The sequence below is a fragment of the Manis pentadactyla genome, chromosome 13 (assembly GCF_030020395.1).
Source record: "Manis pentadactyla isolate mManPen7 chromosome 13, mManPen7.hap1, whole genome shotgun sequence".
Lineage (NCBI taxonomy): Eukaryota > Metazoa > Chordata > Mammalia > Pholidota > Manidae > Manis > Manis pentadactyla.
This window is the reverse complement of record NC_080031.1, coordinates 29,775,047-29,800,525: the sequence shown is the minus strand read 5'-3', so window position 1 is coordinate 29,800,525 and position 25,479 is coordinate 29,775,047. Positions and strand designations below refer to the sequence as shown.

The 25,479-nt window shown below is 41.0% G+C and overlaps 1 long non-coding RNA gene across 1 annotated transcript in view; it reads right to left on the bottom strand.

Annotated features, from left to right (window-relative positions):
- LOC130680153 (uncharacterized) overlaps nt 1-25,479 on the bottom strand; it is a 35,423-nt gene that overhangs the window by 8,601 nt on the left and 1,343 nt on the right. Inside the window, exon 2 of the long non-coding RNA XR_008993201.1 lies at nt 6,184-6,987. This is a non-coding gene — a long non-coding RNA (uncharacterized LOC130680153). The remainder of the gene's footprint in view (nt 1-6,183; nt 6,988-25,479) is intronic.

The window sequence follows — 25,479 nt, the reverse complement described above, 5'->3', positions numbered from 1 at the left end:
GTCCCTCCTTCTGCTGACCTTAGGCCTCATTTGTTCTTCTTTTTCCAATTTTGATAGTTGTGACATTAGACCGTTCATTTGGGATTGCTCTTCCTTTTTTAAATATGCTTGGAGTGCTATATACTTTCCTCTTAAGACTGCTTTTGCTGCGTCCCACAGAAGTTGGGGCTTAGTGTTGTTGTTGTCATTTGTTTCCATATATTGCTGGATCTCCATTTTGATTTGGTCATTGATCCATTGATTATTTAGGAGCGTGTTGTTTAGCCTCCATGTGTTTGTGAGCCTTTTTGCTTTCTTTGAACAGTTTATTTCTAGTTTAATGCCTTTGTGGTCTGAAAAGTTGGTTGGTAGGATTTCAATCTTTTGGAATTTACTGAGGCTCTTTTTGTGTCCTAGTATGTGGTCTATTCTGGAGAATGTTCCATGTGCACTTGAGAAGAACGTGTATCCTGTTGCTTTTGGATGTAGAGTTCTGTAGATGTCTATTAGGTCCATCTGTTCTAGTGTGTTGTTCAGTGCCTCTGTGTCCTTACTTATTTTCTGTCTGGTGGATCTGTCCTTTGGAGTGAGTGGTGTGTTGAAGTCTCCTAAAATGAATGCATTGCATTCTATTTCCTCCTTTAGTTCTGTTAATATTTGTTTCAGGTATGTTGGTGCTCCTGTATTGGGTGCATATATATTTATAATGGTTATATCCTCTTGATGGACTGAGCCCTTTATCATTATGTAATGTCCTTCTTTGTCTTTTGTTACTCTCTTTATTTTGAAGTCTGTTTTGTCTGATACCAGAATTGCAACACCTGCTTTCTTCTCTCTGTTGTTTGCTTGAAATATCTTTTTCCATCCCTTGCCTTTAAGTCTGTGCGCGTCTTTGGGTTTGAGGTGAGTCTCTTGTAAGCAGCATATGGATGGATCTTGCTTTTTTATCCATTCTATTACTCTGTGTCTTTTGATTGGTGCATTCAGTCCATTTACATTTAGGGTGATTATTGAAAGGTATGAATTTATTGCCATTGCAGGCTTTAAGTTTGTGGTTACCAAAGGTTTAGGATTAGCTTCTTTACTGTCTTACTGTCTAACTTAACTCGCTTGTTGAGCTATTATAAACACAATCTGATGATTCTTTATTTCTCTCCCTTCTTATTCCTCCTCCTCCCTTCTTCATATGTTGGGTGTTTTGTTGTGTGCTCTTTTTAGGAGTGCTCCCATCTAGAGCAGTCCCTGTAGGATGCCCTGTAGAGGTGGTTTGTGGGAGGCAAATTCCCTCAACTTTTGCTTGTCTGGGAATTGTTTAATCCCTCCTTCATATTTAAATGATATTCGTGCTGGATACAGTAGTCTTGGTTCGAGGCCCTTCTGTTGCATTGCATTAAGTATATCATGCCATTCTCTTCTGGCCTGTAGGGTTTCTGTTGAGAAGTCTGATGATAGCCTGATGGGTTTTCCTTTGTAGGTAACCTTTTTTTTCTCTCTGGCTGCTTGTAATACTTTGTCCTTGTCTTTGATCTTTGCCATTTTAATTATTATGTGTCTTGGTGTTGCCCTCCTTGGATCCCTTGTCATGGGAGTTCTGTGTACCTCTGTGGTCTGAGAGGCCATTTCTTCCCCTAGTTTGGGGAAATTTTCAGCAATTATTTCTTCAAAGACATTTTCTATCCCCTTTTCTCTCTCTACTTCTTCTGGAATGCCTATGATTCTTATATTATTTCTTTTATATTGATCACTCAGCTCTATTAAAATTCTTTCATTCCTGGAGATCCTTTTATCTCTCTCTGCATCAGCTTCTCTGCGTTCCTGTTCTCTGTTTTCTAGTCCATTAATGGTCTCTTGCATCTCGTCCATTCTGTTTTGAAGTCCTTCCAGAGCTTGTTTTATTTCTGAATTCTCCTTCCTTAGTTCTTGCATATTTCTCTGCAAGTCCATCAGCATGGTTATGACTTTTGTTTTGAATTCTTTTTCAGGTAGACTGGCTAAATCTATCTCCCCAGATTCCTTCTCAGGGGAAGATGTAGCAGATGCCGAAGCTGTCTGGGTTAGTCTTGTCTGGATCATATTTTTTTGCCTTTTCATGTTGACAGGTGCTATTGACTGTCAGCTGGGAGGGCCAAAATTTTCACTTACTACTGGCCTTTCTTTACTGGGGCAACTGCGACCCCTAGTGGCTTGTGTTGGGTAATTGCGTGTAGAGTGGGTCTTTGTGTCTTGCCTGGCCGGGAGGGAGAAATTTCCCTTTCTGTGGGCGGAATTTGTCTCAGGCTGCTTCTCTGCTTTCGCAGCGCCCGGTGGGGTGATGGATGGGGGGGCTGCTTGACTGTTTGCCTCCGTGAGGGGTCTCAGAGCTGTTGCCCAGGGGGTTAGTGCACCCGGTTTTCCCTGTAATTTCCAGCTGCTGTACTGTGACCTGGGTTTTTTCCGTCAAGCTGTTAAGTCCCTGTCCCTTTAAGACTTTCAAAAAGCCCCCGCTTTTCTTTGTCACAGGGGCATCAGCTTCAGCACCCGCTCAGAGGTCTTACTCCCTGTTCTCCCAGTATCCAGGGCCCCCTGGGCATATACTGTGTCTGCGCTCTGGCCCGGATGGCTGGGGCTGGGTGTTCGGCAGTCCTGGGCTCTGTCTCCCTCCCGCTCTGCCTATTGTTCTCCCGCCGGGAGCTGGGGGGAGGGGCGCTCGGGTCCCGCCGGGCCGGGGCTTGTATCTTACCCCTTTCACCAGTCGCTGGGTTCTCGCTGGTGTAGCTGCAGTCTGGCCACTGTCCTGCGTCTTCTGGTCTCTCTTTTAGGGCTAGTTGCGTTTGTTGTATTTTCAAAAGTATATATGTTTTTGGAAGGAGATTCCCACTGTCCTACTCACGCCGCCATGTTGGCTCCGCCTCTCATTGTAGTTTTAATTTGCATTTCTCTGATAATTAGCGATGTGGAGCATCTTTTCATGTGTCTGTTGGCCATCTGTATTTCTTTTTTGGAGAACTGTCTGTTCAGTTCCTCTGCCCATTTTTTAATTGGGTTATTTGTTTTTTGTTTGTTGAGGCATGTGAGCTCTTTATATATTCTGGACGTCAAGCCTTTATCGGATGTGTCATTTTCAAATATATTCTCCCATGCTGTAGGGTTCCTTTTTGTTCTATTGATGGTGTCTTTTGCTGTACAGAAGCTTTTCAGCTTAATATAGTCCCACTTGTTCATTTTTGCTGTTGTTTTCCTTGCCCGGGGAGATATGTTCAAGAAGAGGTCACTCATGTTTATGTCTAAGAGATTTTTGCCTATGTTTTCTTCCAAGAGTTTAATGGTTTCATGACTTACATTCAGGTCTTTGATCCATTTTGAGTTTACTTTTGTATATGGGGTTAGACAATGGTCCAGTTTCATTCTCCTACATGTAGCTGTCCAGTTTTGCCAGCACCATCTGTTGAACAGACTGTCATTTCGCCATTGTATGTCCATGGCTCCTTTATCAAATATTAATTGACCATATATGTCTGGGTTAATGTCTGGATTCTCTAGTCTGTTCCATTGGTCTGTGGCTCTGCTCTTGTGGCAGTACCAAATTGTCTTGATTACTATGGCTTTATAGTAGAGCTTGAAGTTGGGGACTGAGATTCCCCCTACTTTATTCTTCTTTCTCAGGATTGATTTGGCTATTCGGGGTCTTTGGTGTTTCCATATGAATTTTTGAATTATTTGTTCCAGTTCATTGAAGAATGTTGCTGGTAGTTTCATAGGGATTGCATCAAATCTGTATATTGCTTTGGGCAGGATGGCCATTTTGACGATATTAATTCTTCCTAGCCACGAGCATGGGATGAGTTTCCATTTGTTAGTGTCCCCTTTAATTTCTATTAAGAGTGACTTGTAGTTTTCAGAGTATAAGTCTTTCACTTCTTTGGTTAGCTTTGTTCCTAGGTATTTTATTTTTTTTGATGCAATTGTGAATGGAGTTGTTTTACTGATTTCTCTTTCTGTTGGTTCATTGTTAGTGTATAGGAAAGCCACAGATTTCTGTGTGTTGATTTTGTATCCTGCAACTTTGCAGTATTCTGATATCAGTTCTAGTAGTTTTGGGATGGAGTCTTTAGGGTTTGTTATGTACAGTATCATGTCATCTGCAAATTGTGACAGTTTAACTTCTTCTTTACCAATCTGGATTCCTTGTATTTCTTTGTTTTGTCTGATTGCCGTGGCTAGGACCTCCAGTACTATGTTAAATAACAGTGGGGAGAGTGGGCATCCCTTTCTAGTTCCCGATCTCAGAGGAAATTCTTTCAGCTTCTCGCTGTTCAATATAATGTTGGCTGTGGGTTTATCATAGATGGCCTTTATTATGTTGAGTTACTTGCCCTCTATTCCCATTTTGCTGAGAGTTTTTATCATAAATGGATGTTGAACTTTGTCAAATGCTTTTTCAGCATCTATGGAGATGATCATGTGGTTTTTGTCTTTCTTTTTGTTGATGTGGTGGATGATGTTGATGGACTTTCGAATGTTGTACCATCCTCGCATCCCTGGGATGAATCCCACTTGGTCATGGTGTACGATCCTTTTGATGTATTTTTGAATTCGGTTTGCTAATATTTTGTTGAGTATTTTTGCATCTACGTTCATCAGGGATATTGGTCTGTAGTTTTCTTTTTTGGTGGTGTCTTTGCCTGGTTTTGGTATTAGGGTGATGTTAGCTTCATAGAATGAGTTTGGGAGTATCCCCTCCTCCTCTATTTTTTGGAAAACTTTAAGGAGAATGGGTATTATGTCTTCCCTATATGTTTGATAAAATTCCGAGGTAAATCCATCTGGCCCGGGGGTCTTTTTCTTTGGTAGTTTTTTGATTACCGCTTCAATTTCGTTGCGGGTAATTGGTCTGTTTAGATTTTCTGTTTCTTTCTGGGTCAATCTTGGAAGGTTGTATTTTTCTAGGAAGTTGTCCATTTCTCCTAGGTTTCCCAGCTTGTTAGCATATAGGTTTTCATAGTATTCTCTAATAATTCTTTGTATTTCTGCGGGGTCCGTCGTGATTTTTCCTTTCTCGTTTCTGATACTGTTGATTTGTGTTGACTCTCTTTTCTTCTTAATAAGTCTGGCTAGAGGCTTATGTATTTTGTTTATTTTCTCGAAGAACCAGCTCTTGGTTTCATTGATTTTTCTATTGTTTTATTCTTCTCAATTTTATTTATTTCTTCTCTGATCTTTATTATGTCCCTCCTTCTGCTGACTTTAGGCCTCATCTGTTCTTCTTTTTCCAGTTTCGATAATTGTGACATTAGACCATTCATTTGGGATTGTTCTTCCTTTTTTAAATATGCTTGGATTGCTATATACTTTCCTCTTAAGACTGCTTTTGCTGTGTCCCACAGAAGTTGGGGCTTAGTGTTGTTGTTGTCATTTGTTTCCATATATTGCTGGATCTCCATTTGATTTGGTTATTGATCCATTGATTATTTAGGAGCGTGTTGTTAAGCCTCCATGTGTTTGTGAGCCTCTTTGCTTTCTTTGTACAGTTTATTTCTAGTTTTATGCCTTTGTGGTCTGAAAAGTTAGTTGGTAGGATTTCTATCTTTTGGAATTTTCTGAGGCTCTTTTTGTGGCCTATTATGTGGTCTATTCTGGAGAATGTTCCATGTGCACTTGAGAAGAATGTATATCCTGTTGCTTTTGGATGTAGAGTTCTATAGATGTCTATTAGGTCCATCTGCTCTACTGAGTTGTTCAGTGCTTCCGTCAAAAAAGAAAAAAAAAGGCAAAGGCCTTTTGCTCAGCCCTGCATCTTTGCATGTAGACTTGTTGATCATCAAAAGGAATTTTGCTTATGGTGTGATATTTCTGCAAATAGCTCCTCACTGGAAGCTTGCCTCCCATGAGCAGACAGAGAAATACGTATGAGCATAATGCTTGCCCTGTCAGAAACAGAGGATCATGGTGACCAGGCTCAGGTTGACAAGTGCCAACTAACTGAGGACATGGAGTGTCTCAGCTCTCCTCGGACCCTCGCTGGCACCCAGATGCCTGCAGCCTCAGTCACCCCCTAACCTGCTCCTCCTTCTGCTCCCCTTTCCCTAGTGTAAAAGAAGGTTGCAGTCAACCCTGAGGTAACACAGTGCTTTAGGACATCAGTCCACCATCTTCTCATTCTGTTGAATTTCCAGATAAAAGTCACTTTCCTTGCCCCAACACCTCAGGGTAAGTCCCTCGACTTACCGGCATGTCATGCAGTGCGTGGCACAAGCTTGGACTCAGAAACATTACCATATGATCCAGCAATTCCACTTCTGGGCATTCATCCAAAGGAATGAAATCAGTATCTTGAAGAGATCTCTGCACTGCCATGTTCACTGCAACATTATGCACGATAGCCAAGACACAGAAGCAACCAACCTAAGAGTCCACCAACAGACATACATTAAGAAAATGTGGTGTAATACATGGAAATCCCATCATCTGCAACAACATGGATGAACACTGAGGTCATTATGCTAAATGAAATCAACCAGACACAGGAAGTCAAATAGGGCATGATCTCACATGTAAAATGTTTAAAAGTCAAACTCATAAAACGGAGAGTTGGATGGTGGTGGCCACAAGCTTTTGGGGGTGTATTGCCCACTTGAAAGTTGCTGAGGGCAGATCTTAAATGGTCTCAGCAAACACACACACACACACACAAAGGTAACTATGTGAGGTGGCGGACTGGTAATTGGTTTGATTCTAGTAATTATTCCACAATGTATATGTCTACCAAGACATCAAGTTGTACATCTTAAATATATACAATTTTTATTTGTCAATTATGCCTCAATAATGCTGGAAAAAATGTTTTTAAAAAGTAAACAATAAAAATAAGGGCGTTATTGATGCATATTACTTAGAAGTATCACAGGCAGGCAGGCAGGCCTCAGTTTCCGTGCGATCACAGTTCCGGCTCCTGCACTCTGCTCGTGTCTTGCCTCTGTCCTCTGGGCCAGTCTCACCTTCAGGCTGGCTTTCCTCACGGTAGCATGACACCTGCAGCAGTTCCAAGCATCACACTTACATACGGCACCACCCTGACCACCACTCCGCCCTTCCGAGCCTCCCCTCGTTTGGATCATCTCTGATCGTGTGGCCATCCCAGAACAGGCCCCGTGGCCAGGAGGATGGGTCCGTATCACCACAGCCGGGCTGCTCTTCCACAGCAGGGTGCAGGAAATGAGACTGAGGCAGCACTCTGCCCATCCACCACAAAGAGAAGGTGGGAGGTAAAAAAGTAGAAATAAGGCATAGGTACAGATAATTCTCAGTGAAGTTGGGCTGGGAAGAAAGTGAAGCATATTTTTTTGTACTGGAAGACCTGATTCATAGTTTTTATGCATGTCTTTGCCCGTTTGGGAAAAGGAGCTAAACAAGTTTTTATCTATTGAATACCAGTTTTTTGCCTAATCCTCATAATGATTTGGTGGTTTACTGGAGAAATACTAACTTTGCAATAGTCATGTAGCAAACAGCACAGTCAGGATTTCATTTCATACCTTCCTGGTTTCAAAGATCATGTTCTTATTTTGTCTAGGGTAACAGATAATAAATCAGCCTGGATGGCCTTATTAGTTTTGACTCTGTTCTGAAGCAGACGTTCTGTTATGTCATATTGCACCACTGCAAAGGGAGGGGGCTGATCTTCCTTAACCCTGAAATTTAAAATCTCTACAGCCCAAGAGCTAGGGTTTTTCTATTTGCATCTGACATCTGGTCTCTCTAAATTCCCCTGTGCTTTTCCAAATTATAATGGGTGATGAGGAATCTCACACCTGCTACTGTTTCCCTCTGTAAATTTCCCTGAGCAATCTCATTCCAGGACTGGAGTGTGTTTGTGTACTGTCAAACCATTCACCCATTTCTTCACACCAACCAGAGGCTAAGCCAGAGAACAGACCTGTAGCCCATGTCAGTGCTACTCCAGCCCTAATGGTGATGTGATGCTGAATCCCAGAATGATGTTCAAGAACAGTTCAGTTCCTCTTTCCTTGGAAGTGTAGAGTATGTTTGTCTTTACAGGGAGTGATCCAGGACACAAGACTGGGTGGGGGCAGGGGGAGAAGGAAAGCAGAACCCGGGGATCAGACTGCAACTTGGCAATAAACCAACAGAATGGTGGATTTAACTCAGATGAGAAATAAAAAATAAAGAAGTCATTGAACAGATGCATTATAATCCTGGAAGTATTTAAGAAGTCCATCTCCCAAAATCAAGCGACATAGAGATTTGTGATCCCATTGGAAAGAGAAACAGTAGCAAAAGCATCTGAATCTACTCAAATCCATTAGGAAGGATTTGTAAAACAACTTTCTATACAATTGAAGAAGTTGGCATTGATTAATTATGAAAAAGTGTTCTGCTTGCTAACCTGGGATTTGAGTAGAATCATTCAGTCTGCTGTCTCCCTAGTCTTAGTGTTGACATGAATTGATCTATAAGTGCCATAAATAGTAAAAGAGAGCAAAGAAAAGACTGGCAGAGGTAACGGAACAAGATACAGGAAAGAGGAGGAAGGGGTTGGCTCTTTGCAGTGGGTTTAATCAAAAGGTGCAAACTGGAGTGACCTAAGAATGGATGTAACTCGAAATTCATAACTCAAAATTCCTTTAGTTGCTGCTTTATATTATTTTTCCATTTAGATTATGAATGTTAAGTCATGTAATAAAATAGTTCATGTGCATCTGAGTGCATAGGAATATGGTCTATATTAATAAATAATGTAGCCATTTCACAATTCAAGAATATCTGATGACTTGTCCATTAAGTCGTCATTAAGAAATAACTGCAAAAATAAAATAAAATAAACAAAGAAATAACTGCAAAATCTGATACCACTGGGAGGGACATGGGTGACTCATGGAAGAACAGTGTGGAGAACCTCCACACTCCTGGAACAACATGTGATGTGTGAGACCACAGAGAGATCTTGAAAGGCACAGAAGTGTTTTATAGATGTCACAGAATACCAAATCAATATCCCTGACAAGTCCTACATCTGAAAATGACAATTTAAATTACATTTTTCTGTACTTAACCTTGTTTTGGATGTCTTTTCCCACAAGACCTCACAGGTTACCATTTGACTTTGAGGCAGATGAAAAAGTCTTTTTCTCAGTGCTCTCAACCTACATCAGACTTGTGATTAATCGGATTCAGTTTACCTCCTGAGTGATTGATAAACTTATTACAAGAGTTACAACCACAAGACTACAGCTTGCAGAAATTTAAGTCAAAATTGTGCTCTGCTAAGAGCCATTGAAAATCTGTGTGTAACTTTTGACTCCCCAAAAACTTACTAATAGCCTGCTATAGTTACCAAGAATATAAACAGTTGATGAACACATATTTTGTATATGTATTTTATACTGCATTCTTACAATAAAGCTAGAGAAAAAATTTTTTCATCAAATTGTCACAGATCTATAAAAAAAATTTCCAATATACTTACTGAAAAAAATCCACATGTAAATGGACCTGAGCAGTACAAAGCCCTGTTGATCAAAGGTCAACTGTACTGCTGAAACAGTGACTTAATAAAGAGACTAATGGATATCTCCTACCCCACTGCCCTTGAGGTTTATCTCCATGTCAGAGGTATCATCGCCAAACTGTGAGCTCCGCATGGGCAGGATTGCTGGTGGTAGGACGGTTTGGGGCAGGTATCTGCAAACCCTGAGAGATGATCCAATGGTGAGCAGATGACAAGCAGAGAACATAATCTAGATTGGTCATGCAGGAAGTGGGTAGAGAACAAAGAGAAGAGAGGTGCCTGGGGAGAATTCCCATCCAGAGTCCCAGGATTGAGACCAGAGAAGCTGCAGGAGGGCTCACAGGTTAGGGGCCAGCCAAGAGAGCTCCAGCTGGTCTACCTCAGAGGCAAAACCACACTTAACCTTCAGGCAAAGAAAGAGGTGCTGCTGTCGTCTGACTTACCTCCTCACTTAAACACTGACTGATTCGTTCCTTAGATGTTTATTGGATGTTTAAGACTGCTGAACCCTCTGCTAGTAACAAAGATGCTGAAATTCTAGCAGAAGAGAGAAAAGTGAACAGGTAATCAGAATGCAGAGTGGGATATGGGCACTGCTCAGAGCAATCACACAGAGCCAGGGAAATGCAGCAGCTCACCCAGTTTGGGGAGGTTGGGAGGGGTGGGTATTTCAGAGGAAGTACATCTAAGCCAAAACCCACAGGGCAAACCCACAGTGAGTGAGGGAAAGGAGGGATGGTGCTCCCTCCGGGCAGAAAGTGCGCCACACAGAAAGGTCTGAAGGGGCCAGAGTTTGGCATTTCATCTCCTTCACTCCTTGGCATGGCGTCAAGGCCCTTCATCATCCCTACGTGTGCTGAACTCTCTACCTCCTCCACCTCTCATGCTCATGCTGTGGAGGACATATTTGGTACACCAGCTCAGATCATTTTCCCGTCACTAGACATAGCCTCCCAAAGTCCCACTGGATGTGGTGGGCCTACGCACTGTATTTTTACCAGCAGTCCCAAAGTTGTGCCCACAGCTTACTGGATCAGAGAAGAGCACGAGAGTAAGACAGGGTCCATACTCTCTGGAATTAGAAACAACAGATCCAGAAAACATGGTCAAACCATGTGGGGGCCAGGATCTACAAGATCACCTAAGGTTGGAACTGGAATTAAGACCATAGCATGCCAAAGCCCCTCACGGGCCGATTTATGGGGAAGCATCACCCCTGAAGCAAACTAGTTTACAGAAAGAGAAAACAGCAAATATTCAGGCTAAGGCTGAGAACATGAAGGAGACAGAGACACAGAGAGAGCCTATAGTCTTCTCATATCTCAGGAAGGCTGTCCTGAGACTGGATTCCATGAGATCCCCCAAATTCTTCTTTATAAACCCACTTTAATTAACCTCCCAACAAAATGATACTTGGGAGTGGGTTGGCAAGCTACAGGCCTTAGGAGGATATGTGGAATTGGCTGTGGGGTCCCAGCAGGGTAAAGGAAAATTCCATGTCAAGGTGAAGCCAGTAGTCCATGGAGAGAGGAGAAAAAGCAGCTGGTTCAGTTGCTCTCTGTGTTAACCTGTGTCCCGAAACTCAAGCCATCGGCTCCCTGATGGCTAAGTTCTAGGGTCTTGAAAGGAAAAGTAAATGTGTCTGAAGGTGTTTTCTCCTTGTCAGCTACAGTCTACCAGAAGAGGGACATACTACAGTCCAGGTTTCCTTACTGAAAATAAGGGAAAACAGCAAATAACTCTGTTGGCACACACCATTACTGCCCGTTTTTCACATTCAGACTATGAAAATGCTTCCAGAAATTAATCGTGTACCTGGCTGAACTGCAACAGTTCAATGCTCTGCCCTACTCGGTGCTAACAGGAATGGTGATCTTCTGAGTGGTGAGAAACAGGATAGGGGCAGTTGAGAAAAGCTGGTGGAGGAGGTGGTGGAATCTAACTCTACCTGCCCCACGCATCCCTTCAAACCACTTCTCGTTATTGGATTCTGTGAGATTCTTCAGTTTCTTTAAAATAAACTTCTCTTTAACTCAATTTGTCATTCTTTCCAATCAAATGGTTCCTAACAAAAGCAAACAGGCCTTTCTCCCAGTTGAATTTGCTCTGGAAGACTGAACTCGGGCTACTTCCTCTGGGACACATTCTTTGACCTCTGCACCCTGCCCCTTGGCTGCATTCAACCTCCCTCTTGTGGGCACCCATTAATACGCAACACACTGTAACTATCCTTGTAAATATGTCCCACATTGGACTGTTCCCAGTGCCCAGCACTGTGTCTGCCACTTAATCATTGCTTATTAAGCTTTTATTGGATGAATGAATGAATGAATGAATGGTCTGGGAAGGAAGCAATGCCTGATCCTAGAAGTGAAGGACCAGTATGAGTCTAGCAGGCTCAGGACAGAGAGGAGGGAATAGTACATGGAATGGCATGAAAACATGAGAGAATGTATCATATATGGGGAGGCACAAAGAGTTGATTTGACTACAGTGAAGAAAAGATTTTTTTTCTGAGTTATATTGTGGTAGGAAGAATATTAAGTATTCAGTTTGTTAACTCTATAATGAAGAACCTTAACTTTCATTTAATAAATGTAGCAACTGAAGAAACAATCCCCAAGCATATTTATGAATTCAGTTAGTCCACGAGTAACTCAGCAATAATTCATTTTGGAAGTAGGCAGGTTAAAAACAATACATGAAATGATAAACTTACTCAACTAGCAGGCATTACTTGCTGCACACAAATTTCTTAAACATCTCTGAAGTAGATTAAAAGTGCTTCAGAGAGGGGCAAAGAATATAGAAGATCCAGATCTGTTGTTTAATCCCTGTTGGTCAGTAGAAAAAAGCTGCTTTGGAGGAAAATTCCACCTTGATATATGGTCCTGGTAAATGACAGGCCACAGAATAACAGCTGATTCTTAACATAACAAAATTTATCAATAAAAGCTCCCAGCATGATTAACAGGAAAATGGGTTCCACTTCCCTAAGATAAAACTAAAGGTGAGTATGTATGACACATGACTTCTTGGCCATAATTTATGCAACTAAGAAATTTGCCACCTTCACATTTATTCTTAGAATCACATTTAGCTCGTGGCAATGAAGGTGATGATGATGACACAACACCTCACTGCATGGCTGCTTTTTGGACCAGTTTCCAAAATTAATAAAGGAGGTAACTCACTTTGTTGATTCATGATGTGCATTTATCCAAAAATTATACTCCCATTGATCTGCTTTGCTTCATCACTTAATAACAATTTCCTCAAGAATTATACTTAATTTACCTTATAGGTATTATTTACTGTCAGTATTTAGAATATTGATACATTTTCATTGGGACTCATAATTCCAATAGTTCCAAAAATTTTGCTTCTAATAAAGTAACACAAATGAAAATTTACAGGCTTGATTTCCTCATCTTCAATTTAAGAAGGTTAAAGTAGGTGATTTGGGGTCTTTTCACTCCAAGAGGAATTAATACTCATTAAACAGCTTTTAGGAGGCAAACGTGATGCATATTGTATTTGGGGATTTAACTATCCCCAAAACTGTCATGGCAGATTTTAATATTATTTTTTCTATTTTACATGTGAGAAAATGAAATATCACAGGGGTGAACATGCCTAACGTTACAGGTCTAAAAAGTTACAAAATTGAGTTTCAAATAAAAATCTGCTTACACAAAAGTTAGGCTTCTTTCACATCAGAATGCAATTTCTGGTTCTATATTCTGTTTCTTTGTACAAATAATAATTCTACTGTTGCAATCAAGCTTCCTGGAGTATCAATCAATGGATGTAGATTAAATCTGCATGCATGTATACTATTTTGGTTAATATTCTAGGGAAAAATTTATCACTTTGAGAAAATACTAAGTATATATCCAAAAAGATGGGTCTCATGTCTATGAACCCTTGCTTATCTTGTATTTTTATGTAGTTATTGATTATGGAGACAGTCTTAAAGGTCAGGAGGTAATGATAATATGCAGTCATTCAGTTTACAAAGTGCCTGTCAGTCCAATTATATCATAAACAAACAGGCTAGACATTAGTATTTCCTCTTTGCAGATGATAACATCCAAGAGTGTGATAACATCTGAGATTGCTCAGCTATGATTCAAACATACTTCATTTAATTCAGAATTATGGACTTTCTACTATTCCCTTTGGAGGGTACTTGAAAGAAAATTCTCCTACACATCTGCTTCCAAAGTAAAGCACAAGGCAACTATTCTCACTCACAGTCATTAGAAGGCCACTGTTTGGGGCTTAAATCTCCACTCTGCCATCTACTGGTGTCTTGGAAAAGGTAATGTCTGAGTTTCCATTTTTCCTCGCCTACACTGCGGAAGGATCCAGCCTCCCTAGGCCCACCTCACAGTCACCCCAGGAACTTCCAGGTCGCTGGAAGTGGAGCATGGGTGCATGTCTGGTGGGAACTGCCCAAATGCTCCTCTTCCCAGTTTAGGAAACTGCTCCTCTCTCATGCTTCCCTCAAATTTTCTTCCTTCCCTCTCTTAGTTTAAGGCACCTAGCATAACCTCCTCAGGTGATCTTAGGTTTTCCCAGGGGTTGGGAAGAAATAAAGCCTTTCATCAAGTATTGAGTGTAGTCCTGAACACAATTCTGAAACTAGGGAACACAGAGTTCTTGGAAATGTCAGGAGAAATTATGGAGCAAAAAACACAGTTTTACATCTCAATAATATTATCCTATGACATATACTTTGAATAGAATTGTATGTATATTTTCTTTTACAGGCACTACATTAAGTATATTTATGTAGTGTAGTTATATAGATAGGTATATTTACAGATATTGAATCATGAGTGTATCTATAGAAAAATAATATGCAATAGACACAGGTGCCTTTTTATACAGAGTCTGTGCTAACCCCTCAGCAAAAACCAGTATATAAATTTGTTCTTACACCTTTGAAGGCAGGGCCCTGAGGGAGATGAGAAACAGAGGACTCTGGGGGATTTGAGGCACTTTATGACCTTAGGGTAAGCTCTAGGGAGGAAAACGGCCCAAACTCTAGTTATACAGCTTTTAGGACAGAGCTCTCTAAGAGGTTCTGGCTCTTATCCCTGGAGATTCCTCTAAAAATCATTATTTCCAATTTATTCTCTGTGTACACATTCTCCTACTTCTTTTGAAAGTTGTTTGGCTTGGGAATCTGGTTTCCTTTCCTAAACCATGGAGGGAAACCAGGCTTATGCCTAGGGGGAGGGCACTGTCTTTTGTGAGCTTCTATACGAAATCCATGCCCAGCACAGGCCTCCATAGAATCTGGTGGGATATGATAGGTTATGGCTCTCTCTGTAATTCACCTTACACTGAATTTAGTTGGTAGAAGGCAAATAAAAATAAAAACAATAAAGTTAACTCTACTTTTAACACTTTGTGCCAGAAACTGTTCTAATTCCATATGATTTATTTGGAAAATAATAATACATATAATAATAATAATAACCCCAACTTCAAAGACCACTCATATGAAATAGGGAAAGATAAGTTGGCTTCCTTTTCAACAGATCTTTAAATTATTTCATGAGGCAATTCAAAGACTTGGTAACTTAGCCCCCTTTCTGCAATGGAATGAATCTCCTGAAGTCTCTACACTGTAATGCATGATTCTGAAATTGACTAGCTGCATATCCTTACAACCATGCCAAATCCCTACTAATACTCATGGTTTGGTGTACAGAATGGTTTGAGAGACCTTCACTTCCATTGGCTCCTACAACCGAACAAAACACTCGCCAAGGGGGGCTTATTGAAGGACTGTCCAAACAATTGTCCACACAGCTCCTCCAGTCCCTCTCCTCTTACTTCCCCAAGGATGCCCAGCTGACGTCACTCATGCCAATATGACAAGATCTGAACCGGAAATAAAAGAGGCATGCTTATATGAATAGCAAAAGGAGACTTTGATTAAATCTGTTTTGGTCATGAGTAGATTGCTTGATTAATTGGCAGGAAAGTACATACTTGTATTTTGAATCTTAATTTTCCTTCTTGTCTTCTTTAATAATTTTGGAAATACGTGCCTCTATAAATATTCATTGGTATAATATAAATTATGCCTAAGATTTCAACAGCTACCTGAAGAAATGATAATTTATACAAGAATCAGGCTGCATTCATTTCATGAGAGAATCGTCTTTCAAGAGCAAAACTGGTCTGATTATTTTATTTCCTAGCAATTAGACAGATGCTTTGTATATCGTACCTGTAAAGTCTGTGGGAATGAGTTAAGTCTACATGTATTCAATTTTTTATACAAAATTTAGGGGACTTGTTAACTAATATGTCCTTGTCCATATATACTATGGCAACCTGATCATTTAAATTTCTTTAGGAGGTCACTATGATTCCTTCATTTCAGGAATTCAGTGCTCATAGTGGCTATGTTTCCTTCTGTGCTTGCCAATTGAAAGAACTCTCTCTAAAAGAAGAAACATTTACCCTAAAAAATGTGCCACTTTCTCTACTCTACTGAATTTAACCTAATATTTTCCATATCAAGCAAATTTGTACAAAGCTGGTCAGTCCTGGAATATGGACAGTGACACAACACAAATGAAACACCAGCCCTCCTTCCAGCAAATTACATTTCATTAGGAGAGTAAAGTCGAGGTAAAGGAAATATGAAAAGTGCTTTAAGAAAGTGTAATGTTCTATGAAAATTCAGAGTAGAACTATCTCACATATGGAAGAAAGCAAAAAGTTTGTGAATGAAGTAACATTGAAACTGGACCTTGAAGAATGAGTAGAATTGTATTAAGTAGAAACAGAGAGGATTAAAAAGTATGACAAAGTAGGGGAACACGTGCAAGTCACATTTCGGAAATAATGTAATCTTTGTTTGGAAGGGTAGGGAGTGGAACTTGGAAGTCTTATTTAGGCCTGATGAGGCAGTTCTTGAGTGCTACAATTAGTTTATATTTGCTCTGGTGGATAATGGAAAGCACTAAAGGATTTTATTGAGAAAGAAAATTAAAAACATTTTTTGTCTGTGCGCCAGTTATGCATTAATATATTGTACATGTATAATTTTATTTCAGTCTCAGAAAAACCACCTAACACAGGTGCTATATTATTTCCATATTTTAGATGAGAAAAATCAAGATATAAAAATATTGAGCAATTGACAGAGTGGGCATTTGAACCCAAGCCTGTGATTTAGGAAGCACTGTGCTCAGGAAGAAGTAGGAAGGTGAGGAGTAAAAGTCCTGATTCAGGAGCTAAGATGGCAGTGTGAGTACGGCAGCAGAAATCTCCTCCCAAAACCATATATATTTTTGAAAATACAACAAATACAACTATTCCTAAAAGAGAGACCAGAAGATACAGTACAACAGCCAGGCGACATCTACATCTGCGAGAACCCAGTGCCTCATGAAGGGGGTAAGATACAAGCCACGGCCCGGTGGGACCTGAGCGCCCCCCATCCCCAGCTCACCAGTGGGAGGAGAGGAGTCGGAGCAAGGAGGGAGAGGGAGCCCAGGACTGCTAAATACCCAGCCCCAGCCATCTGCACCGGGAGCGCAGACATACACTGCATGGTGTGCTGGATATTAGACAAACGGAAAAGTAAAATCTGTGAGTGGGTCCCCGCAGCCGGCTCCCCTGGGACAAAAGAAAAGCGAGTGTTTTTGAAAGTCTTAAAGGGACAGGAGCCTCACAGCAGGATGGAAGTGTTCCGGCACACTCAGCCCAGCAGGCTGGGAACCCTGAGGAACTCCAGGTGCCCCAGCCCCCTGGGAGGCAGCGCAGCTCTGAAGCCCCTCACAGCAATAAACAGGCTCCCATTCATTCCCCCTCTGGTACAGCCCCTCCATAGCAGGGGAGCAGCCTGGGAGCAGCTGCACCCACAGTAGCTGCCCAGAGCCTCCTCCACAGCTGCCCAGGCCAGACTCAGAGGCCCCGTTGGCAGGTAGCTGCCCAGCACAGACACAGGAAGCCGGAACAAGGTGCGAAGGGTTGCCGTTCTCGCAGGAGAGCACACCTGGTGCGCCTGCCACTCCCTGCAGGGCTCTGGGCTGCCCTGACCACAGCGGCTCAGGAAATAAAACCGGAAGCTGCTTCGGGTGTACGGGTAACTGACAGAGGCAGTGGACAAGGGCAAGCCGACCAGCAAGCAGGAAGAGAATTTTTTCTCCCAGCTGACACACGTGCCAACTGCCTACGACTAACTCTATCACCACGAAACGGCAAAAAAATTTGGTCCAGTCCAGAATTACCAGATAACCCTCAAGAGGCGGCCTGGGGAAATAGATTTAACCAATCTTCCTGAAAAAGAATTCAAAATAAAGGTCATAACCATGCTGATGGACCTGCAGAGAAATATGCAAGAGCTAAAGGATCAAGTTAGGAGGGAGAATACAGAAATAAAACAATCTCTGGAAGAACTTAAGAGCAGATTGGATGAGGTGCAAGAGGCCGTTAATGGAATAGAAATCAGAGAACAGGAACACAGAGAAGCTGACACAGAGAGAGATAAAAGGATCTCCAGGAATGAAACAATATTAAGAGAACTGTGTGACCAATCCAAACAGAACAATATTCGCATTATAGGGGTACTAGAAGAAGAAGAGAGAGAAAAAGGGATAGAAAGTGTCTTTGAAGAAATAATTGCTGAAAACTTCTCCAAACTGGGGAAGGAAATAGTCTCTCACACCATGGAAATCCACAGATCTCCCAACACAAGGGACCCAAGGAGGACAACACCAAGACATATAATAATTGAAATGGCAAAAGATCAAAAGCAAGGACAGAGTACTAAAGGCAGCCAGAGAGAGAAAAAAGGTCACCTACAAAGGAAAACCCATCAGGCTATCATCAGACTTCTCAACAGAAACCTTATAGGCCAGAAGAGAATGGCATGATATATTTAATGCAATGAAATAGAAGGGCCTTGAACCAAGAATATCCAGCACGATTATCATTTCAATATGAAGGAAGGATTAAACAATTCCCAGACAAGCAAAAGTTGAGGGAATTTGCCTCCTACAAACCACGTCTACAGGGTATTTTAGAGGGACTGCCCTAGATGGAAGCACTCCTAAGGCTACATAGATGTCACCAGAGAAAATAAAATCACAGCAAAGGAAGCAAAGCAGACCAACCAAATACTAACTAAAGGCAAAAAATAAAAACAACTACTCACAAAAGCAGTCAAAGGAAACACAAAAGAGCACAGAATAAAACACCTAACATATAAAGAATGGAGGAGGAAGAATAAGGAGGGAGAGAAATAAAGAATCATCAGACTGTGTTTATAATAGCTTAATAAGTGAGTTAAATTAGATGGTTAGATAGTAAAGAAGCTACCCTTGAACCTTTGGTAACCACGAATCTAAAGCTTGCAATAGCAATAAGTACATATCTTTCAATAATCACTGTAATGTAAATGGACTGAGTGCACCAATCAAAAGATACAGAGTAATAGAATGGATAAAAAAGCAAAACCCATCTATATGCTGCTTACAAGAGACTCACATCAAACTCAAAGACATATACAGAATGAAAGTCAAGGGCTGAAAAAGATATTTCATGCAACAATAGGAAGAAAAAAGGAGGTGTTTCAGTATAGTGTCAGACAAAATAAGACTTCAAAACAAAGAAAGTAACAAGAGATAAAGAAGGACATTACATAATGATAAATGGGTCAGTGCAACAAGAGGATATAACTATTATAAATATCTATGCACCCAGTACAGAAGCACCAACATATGTGAACAAATACTAACAGAATTAAAGGAGGAAATAGAATGCAATGCATTCATTTTAGGAGACTTCAACACACCACTCACTCCAAAGGACAGACCCACCAGAAAAAATAAGTAAGGACACAGAGGCACTGAAAAACACACTAGAACAGATGGACCTAACAGACATCTACAGAACTCTACACCCAAAAGCAGCAGGATACACATTCTTCTCAAATGCACATGGAACATTTTCCAAAATAGACCACATACTAGGCCACAAGAAGAGCCTCAGTAAATTCAAAAAAATTGAAATTCTACCAACCAACTTATCAGACCACAAAGGTATAAAACTAGAAATAAATCATACAAAGAAAACAAAAAGGCTCACAAACACATGGAGGCTTAACAACATGCTCCTAAGTAATCAATGGATCAATGACCAAATTAAAATAGAGATCAAGCAATATATGGAGACAAATGACAATAGCACAAAGCCCCAAATTCTGTGGGACACAGCGAAGGCAGTTCTAAGAGGAAAGTTTATAGCAATTCAGACCTATTTAAAGAAGGAAGAACAGTCCCAAATGAATAGTCTAAAGTCACAATTATTGAAATTGGAAAAAGAAGAACAAATTAGGCCCAAAGCAAGCAGAAGGAGGGACATAGTAAAGATCAGAGAAGAAATAAATAAAACCTAGAAGAATAAAACAATAGAAAAAATCAATGAAACCAAGAGCTGGTTCTTTAAGAAAATAAACAAAATAGATAAGCCCTGAGCCAGACTTATTAGGAGAAAAAGAGAATCTATACACATCAACAGAATCAGAAATGAGAAAGGAAAAATCATGATGGACCCCACAGAAATACAAAGAATCATTAAAGAATACTATGAGAATCTATATGCTAACAAGCTGGAAAACATAGAAGAAATGGACAACTTCCTAGAAAAATACAACCTTCCAAGACTGACCAAGAAGAAACAGAAAATCTAAACAAACCAATTACCAGCAATGAAATTGAATCAGTAATAAAAAAACTACCCAAGAGCAAAACCCCCGGGCCAGATGGATTTACCACGGAATTTTATCAGACATACAGAGAAGACATAATACCCATTCACCCTAAAGTTTTCCAAAAAATAGAGGAGGAGGGGATACTCCCAAACTCATTCTATGAAGCTAACATCACCCTAATACCAAAACCAGGCAAAGACCCCACCAAAAAAGAAAACTACAGACCAATATCCCTGATGAACACAGATGCAAAAATACTCAACAAAATATTAGCAAACTGAATTCAAAAATACATCAAGAGGACCATACACCATGACCAAGTGGGATTTATCTCAGGTATGCAAGGATGGTACAACATTCGAAAGTCCATCAACATCATCCACCACATCAACAAAAAGGACAAAAACCACATGATCATCTCCATAGATGCTGGAAAAGCATTCGACAAAATTCAACATCCATTCATGATAAAAACTCTCAACAAAATGGGTATAGAGGGCAAGTACCTCAACATAATAAAGGCCATATATGACAAACCCACAGCCAACATCATACTTAACAGTGAGAAGCTGAAAGCTTTTCCTCTAAGATCGGGAACAATACAGGGCTGCCCACTCTCTCCACTGTTATTCAACATAGTACTGGAGGTCCTAGCCATGGCAATTAGACAGAACAAAGAAATACAAGGCATCCAGATTGGTAAAGAAGTCAAACTGTCACTATTTGCAGATGACATGATATTGTACATAAAAAACCCTAAAGACTCCACTCCAAAACTACTAGAACTAATACTGGAATTCAGCAAAGTATCAGGATACAAAATTAATACACATAAGTCTGTTGCTTTCCTATACACTAACAATGAACTAGCAGAAAGAGAAATCAGGAAAACAATTCATTCACAATTGCATCAAAAAGAATAAAATACCTAGGAATAAACCTAACCAAGGAAGTAAACAACCTATGCCCTGAAAACTACAAGATGCTCTTGAGAGAAATTAAAGAAGATACCAATAAATGGAAATACATCCTGTGCTCATGGATAGAAAGAATTAATACTGCCAAAATGGCCATCCTGCCTACAGCAATCTACAGATTCAATGCAATTCCTATCAAAATACCTATAGCATTCTTCAGTGAACTAGAGAAAATCATTCTAAAATTCATATGGAACCACAAAAGACCCTGAATAGCCAAAGCAATCCTGAGAAGGAAGAATAAAGCATGGGGGATTACACTCCCCAACTTCTAGTTCTACTACAAAGCCACAGTAATCAAGACCATTTGGTACTGGCACAAGAACAGAGCCACAGATCAGTGGAACAGAATAGAGAGCCTTGATATAAACACAACCATATATGGTCAATTAATATATGATCAAGGAGCCATGGACATACAATGGGGAAATGACAGCCTCTTCCACAACTGATGTTGGCAAAACTGGACAGCTACATGCAAGAGAATGAAACTGGATTATTGTTTAACCCCATACACAAAAGTAAATTCGAAATGGATCAAAGACCTGAATGTAATTCATGAAACCATAAAACTCTTAGAAGACAATGTAGGCAAAAATCTCCTGAAAATAAACATGAGCAACTTCTTCCTGAACACATCTCCTCGAGCAAGGGAAACAAAAAATCAACACGTGGGACTACATCAAACTAAAAAGTTTCTGTACGGCAAAGGACACCATCAACAGAACAAGAAGGCATCCTACAGTATGGGAGAATATATTTGCAAATGACATATCCCACAAAGGGTTAACATCCAAAATATATAAAGAACTCACATGCTTCAACATCCAAAAAGCAAATAATCTGATTAAAAAATGGGCAGAGGGTCTGAACAGACAACTGTCCAAAGAAGAAATTTAGATGGCCAACAGGCACATGAAAAGATGGTCTGCATCACTAATCATCAGGGAAATGCAAATTAAAACCACAATGAGATATCATCTCACACCAGTAAGGATGGCCAGCATCGAAAAGACTAAGAACAACAAATGCTGGCGAGGATACGGAGAAAGGGGCACCCTCCTACACTGATGGTGGGAAGGTAAGCTAGTTCAACCATTTTGGAAAGCAGTATGGTGGTTCCTCAAAAAACTAAAAATAGAAATACCATTTGACCCGGAAATCCCACTCCTTGGAATTTACCCAAAGAATACAAGTTCTCAGATTTAAAAGGACATATACACCCCTATGTTTATCGCAGCACTATTTACAATAGCCAAGATATGGAAGCAACCTAAGTGTCCATCAGTAGATGAATGGATAAAGAAGATGTGGTACATATACACAATGGAATACTATCAGCCATAAGAAAGAAACAAATCCTACCATTTGCAACAACATGGATGGAGCTGGAGGATATTATGCTCAGCGAAATAAGCCTGGAGGAGAAGGACAAGTGCCAAATAATTTCCCTCATTTGTGGAGTATAAGAACAAAGCAAAACTGAAGGAACAAAAAAGCAGCAGACTCACAGACTCCAAGAAGGAACTAGTGGTTACCAAAGGGGAGGCGTGTGGGAGGGCGGGTCAGGAGGGAGAAGGGGATTGAAGGATATTAGTTTAGTACACATGGTGTGGGGAAATCATGAGGAAAACAGTGCAGCACAGAGAAGTGGATCTGTGGTATCTTGCTGCACTGATGGACAGTGACTGCTTTGGGGTATGGGTGGGGACTTGATAATAAGGGTAAATAAAGTAACCACATTGTTTTTTCATGAGAAACCTTCATAAGAGTATATATCAATCATACCTTAAATTTAAAAAAAAGTAAAAGTCATGGTGGAAAAGTTCCTTCTCAGAAAAAAAATAAAAGAACAAATTAAAACAAACAAATTTCCCTTGATCCACTAAGCTGTCACCTCATTTCTTAGGTCCCCTACTCAGAAGCTCTCCTACGAGTCACCAGCAATTTCTGTTTCCTTGGTCTCACCTCCTGCTCACCGCTCAACCTGGTCTGATGCGGCTTTTACCTAAATTATTGTTGGCTCTGAGCAAGTTCAACAATTTCTGCGCACCAGCGTCCAATAAACACGTCACTGTGACCACCTCAGCCTCTCGGCAACACTGGAGCTGCTTTTCTTCTTTGGGAACGGCAGTTAAGAACCAGGGCTGACTAGCTGAGTGCCCGTGAGCAGATCATTTAAGCTCGCTTTGCCTTGGTTTTCTCGAATCCTGCCCCTGGGTGGCTGTGAGAAGGAAATTCGGGGTATGTGTAATCCTCTTCGCAGACCCTCCCTTTATTTAGCTCCTGTTTAACGCGATCTTGTGGTTTCCCTCCTACCTCACTGGTTATTTTTCTCAGTTGGTTTGCTGTCTCATCCTCCTGTTCCCAGCCTCTTTATGCTGGAATGGCCCAGGCTTTGCCCAAGAGCCAACTTGAGAGCTTCAGTTTAATGTCCAAATCATGGCTCCCCGTTTCCACCCCTGAGAAGCTAGTGTCTTCCTAGGATTCCCCCCTCAGGACACTGCATCACAACATGCCCGGGTGGTCACTGTTACAAAGTCCAGACTAGACCTGATTTCTTCCATTTCGCTTCACCTCCACTACTGCCACTTAGTCCCAGCCACCATCTCTTGCTACTATAGCAGCCTTCTACCTTGCTTCCTGCTTCCTGACTTGCCTTTCACAGTCCATCCAGTTTTAAAAACAAACCACATCACATCACTCCCTGATTACAGCCACTATCGCTGTGTAGCAGCCACACGAGCCTGCTCTGTTCTGAACCCATCCCCACCTTTGATCTTTGCAGGGAGCCTCTGTCAGGAACAGTCTTTTCTCAGCTCTCCTAAGCTGGTTTGTTTTTATTCTTCAGGTCCCAATTCAAATGACACATCCCCAGAGTGGTTCTCCCTAACTACTTTAAAGTTGGCCTCTTTTATTTCAACTTTTTTATTTCCTTCAGACCTGCACACCTCTCACACTGTGCAGACATGGAGTTCGCCTCTTTGTGATCTCTTTCTCTCAACATAATGCCAGCTTCCTGAGAGCAGGGCTCTCTTTCACTGCTCCATCCCTGTCACCTGGCACAGTGCCTAGTGCTCATAATCCTCTCAGTAAGTGATAAAATCACAGTAGTCAGGACACTGAACACAGGGCATAATAAACATGTGCTGAATGAACACAACCAGGTAAGTCTGATCTGCCTATCACAACCCCCTTTGCAGGATGGCTCAGCTGCACCACCAGCTCTGCAGCCCTCAGCTGACCAAGCCAGGCAGAGGGAGGCACGCCCGCCTCAGCTTGCACAGCACCCTGTGCACAGTCTGATTTTCCCAGAATACACAATTTTGTAACCCTCAGTGACCTGTCTCCCCTCTAGACTGAATTCCAAGAACAGATTGATTCTATCAGCTTTCTACACTAATGATGGCAGGAGATGCTAAATAAACATTTGAGCAAAGTCTGATGCTCTCAAACAACTCTGAAAAACATTTCAGGTAGGTTAAACACATTATGAAGCCAGCAAAATGGATAATGAGCTAGAGAGTTAAGGCCTATTTTACATGGGATGGTCAAGAAGGACTCCCTGGGTCCCTGGAGCCTCAGAATGAATATGATGAGTCGCCCTTGGGAAGATCCATGGAAAGAGCATTTGAGGTAATGGGGAGCCAAGGCCTGGAATCAGGAATGAGCTCAGCGCGTGATAAGTGCAGACAGAAGAGCAGACGAGCAGACTGCGGGGCTGGAATAGAAAAAAGGAAGATCAGGCAAGAGCTCAGGTGGCCGGGGAGGTGACAGAGGGGCAGGTACAGATGGGCCTGGAGTGTGGGGTAGAGGTGGAATCAGCCAGCAGGTACTAGCGTTCATATTTTACAGCTCAAGACAACTAAAGCAAGCAGCCCAGAACCACACAGCCAGTCAGGGGCAGAGCTGGGGCTTCAAATCCAAGCAGTCTGACTATCCCATATACTTGTATGTTTTTTACATACTGTACATATGTACATATGACAGTGTATCTTGGTGTGGAGGGTTCAGCAGTCAGTTCTCAAAACACTCTGTGTTTATGTATATTATTGTCTGTATAAAGAAAGCAAAATTCCCTTACATAAAACTGTGATCCCAAATCTGCATTTCTTCAGGCCTTTATAAAGCTCTCCAAGTATTAAATAATTATGCAAATTTCAGTCAACACTTTCCATTTTATGTATATGTTCATTTTATGTAGTTCATTTATATAATTCCTTTGTTAAAATCTTCCATAACCACTTAGAACCTCACCCCCCTCCCCGTTT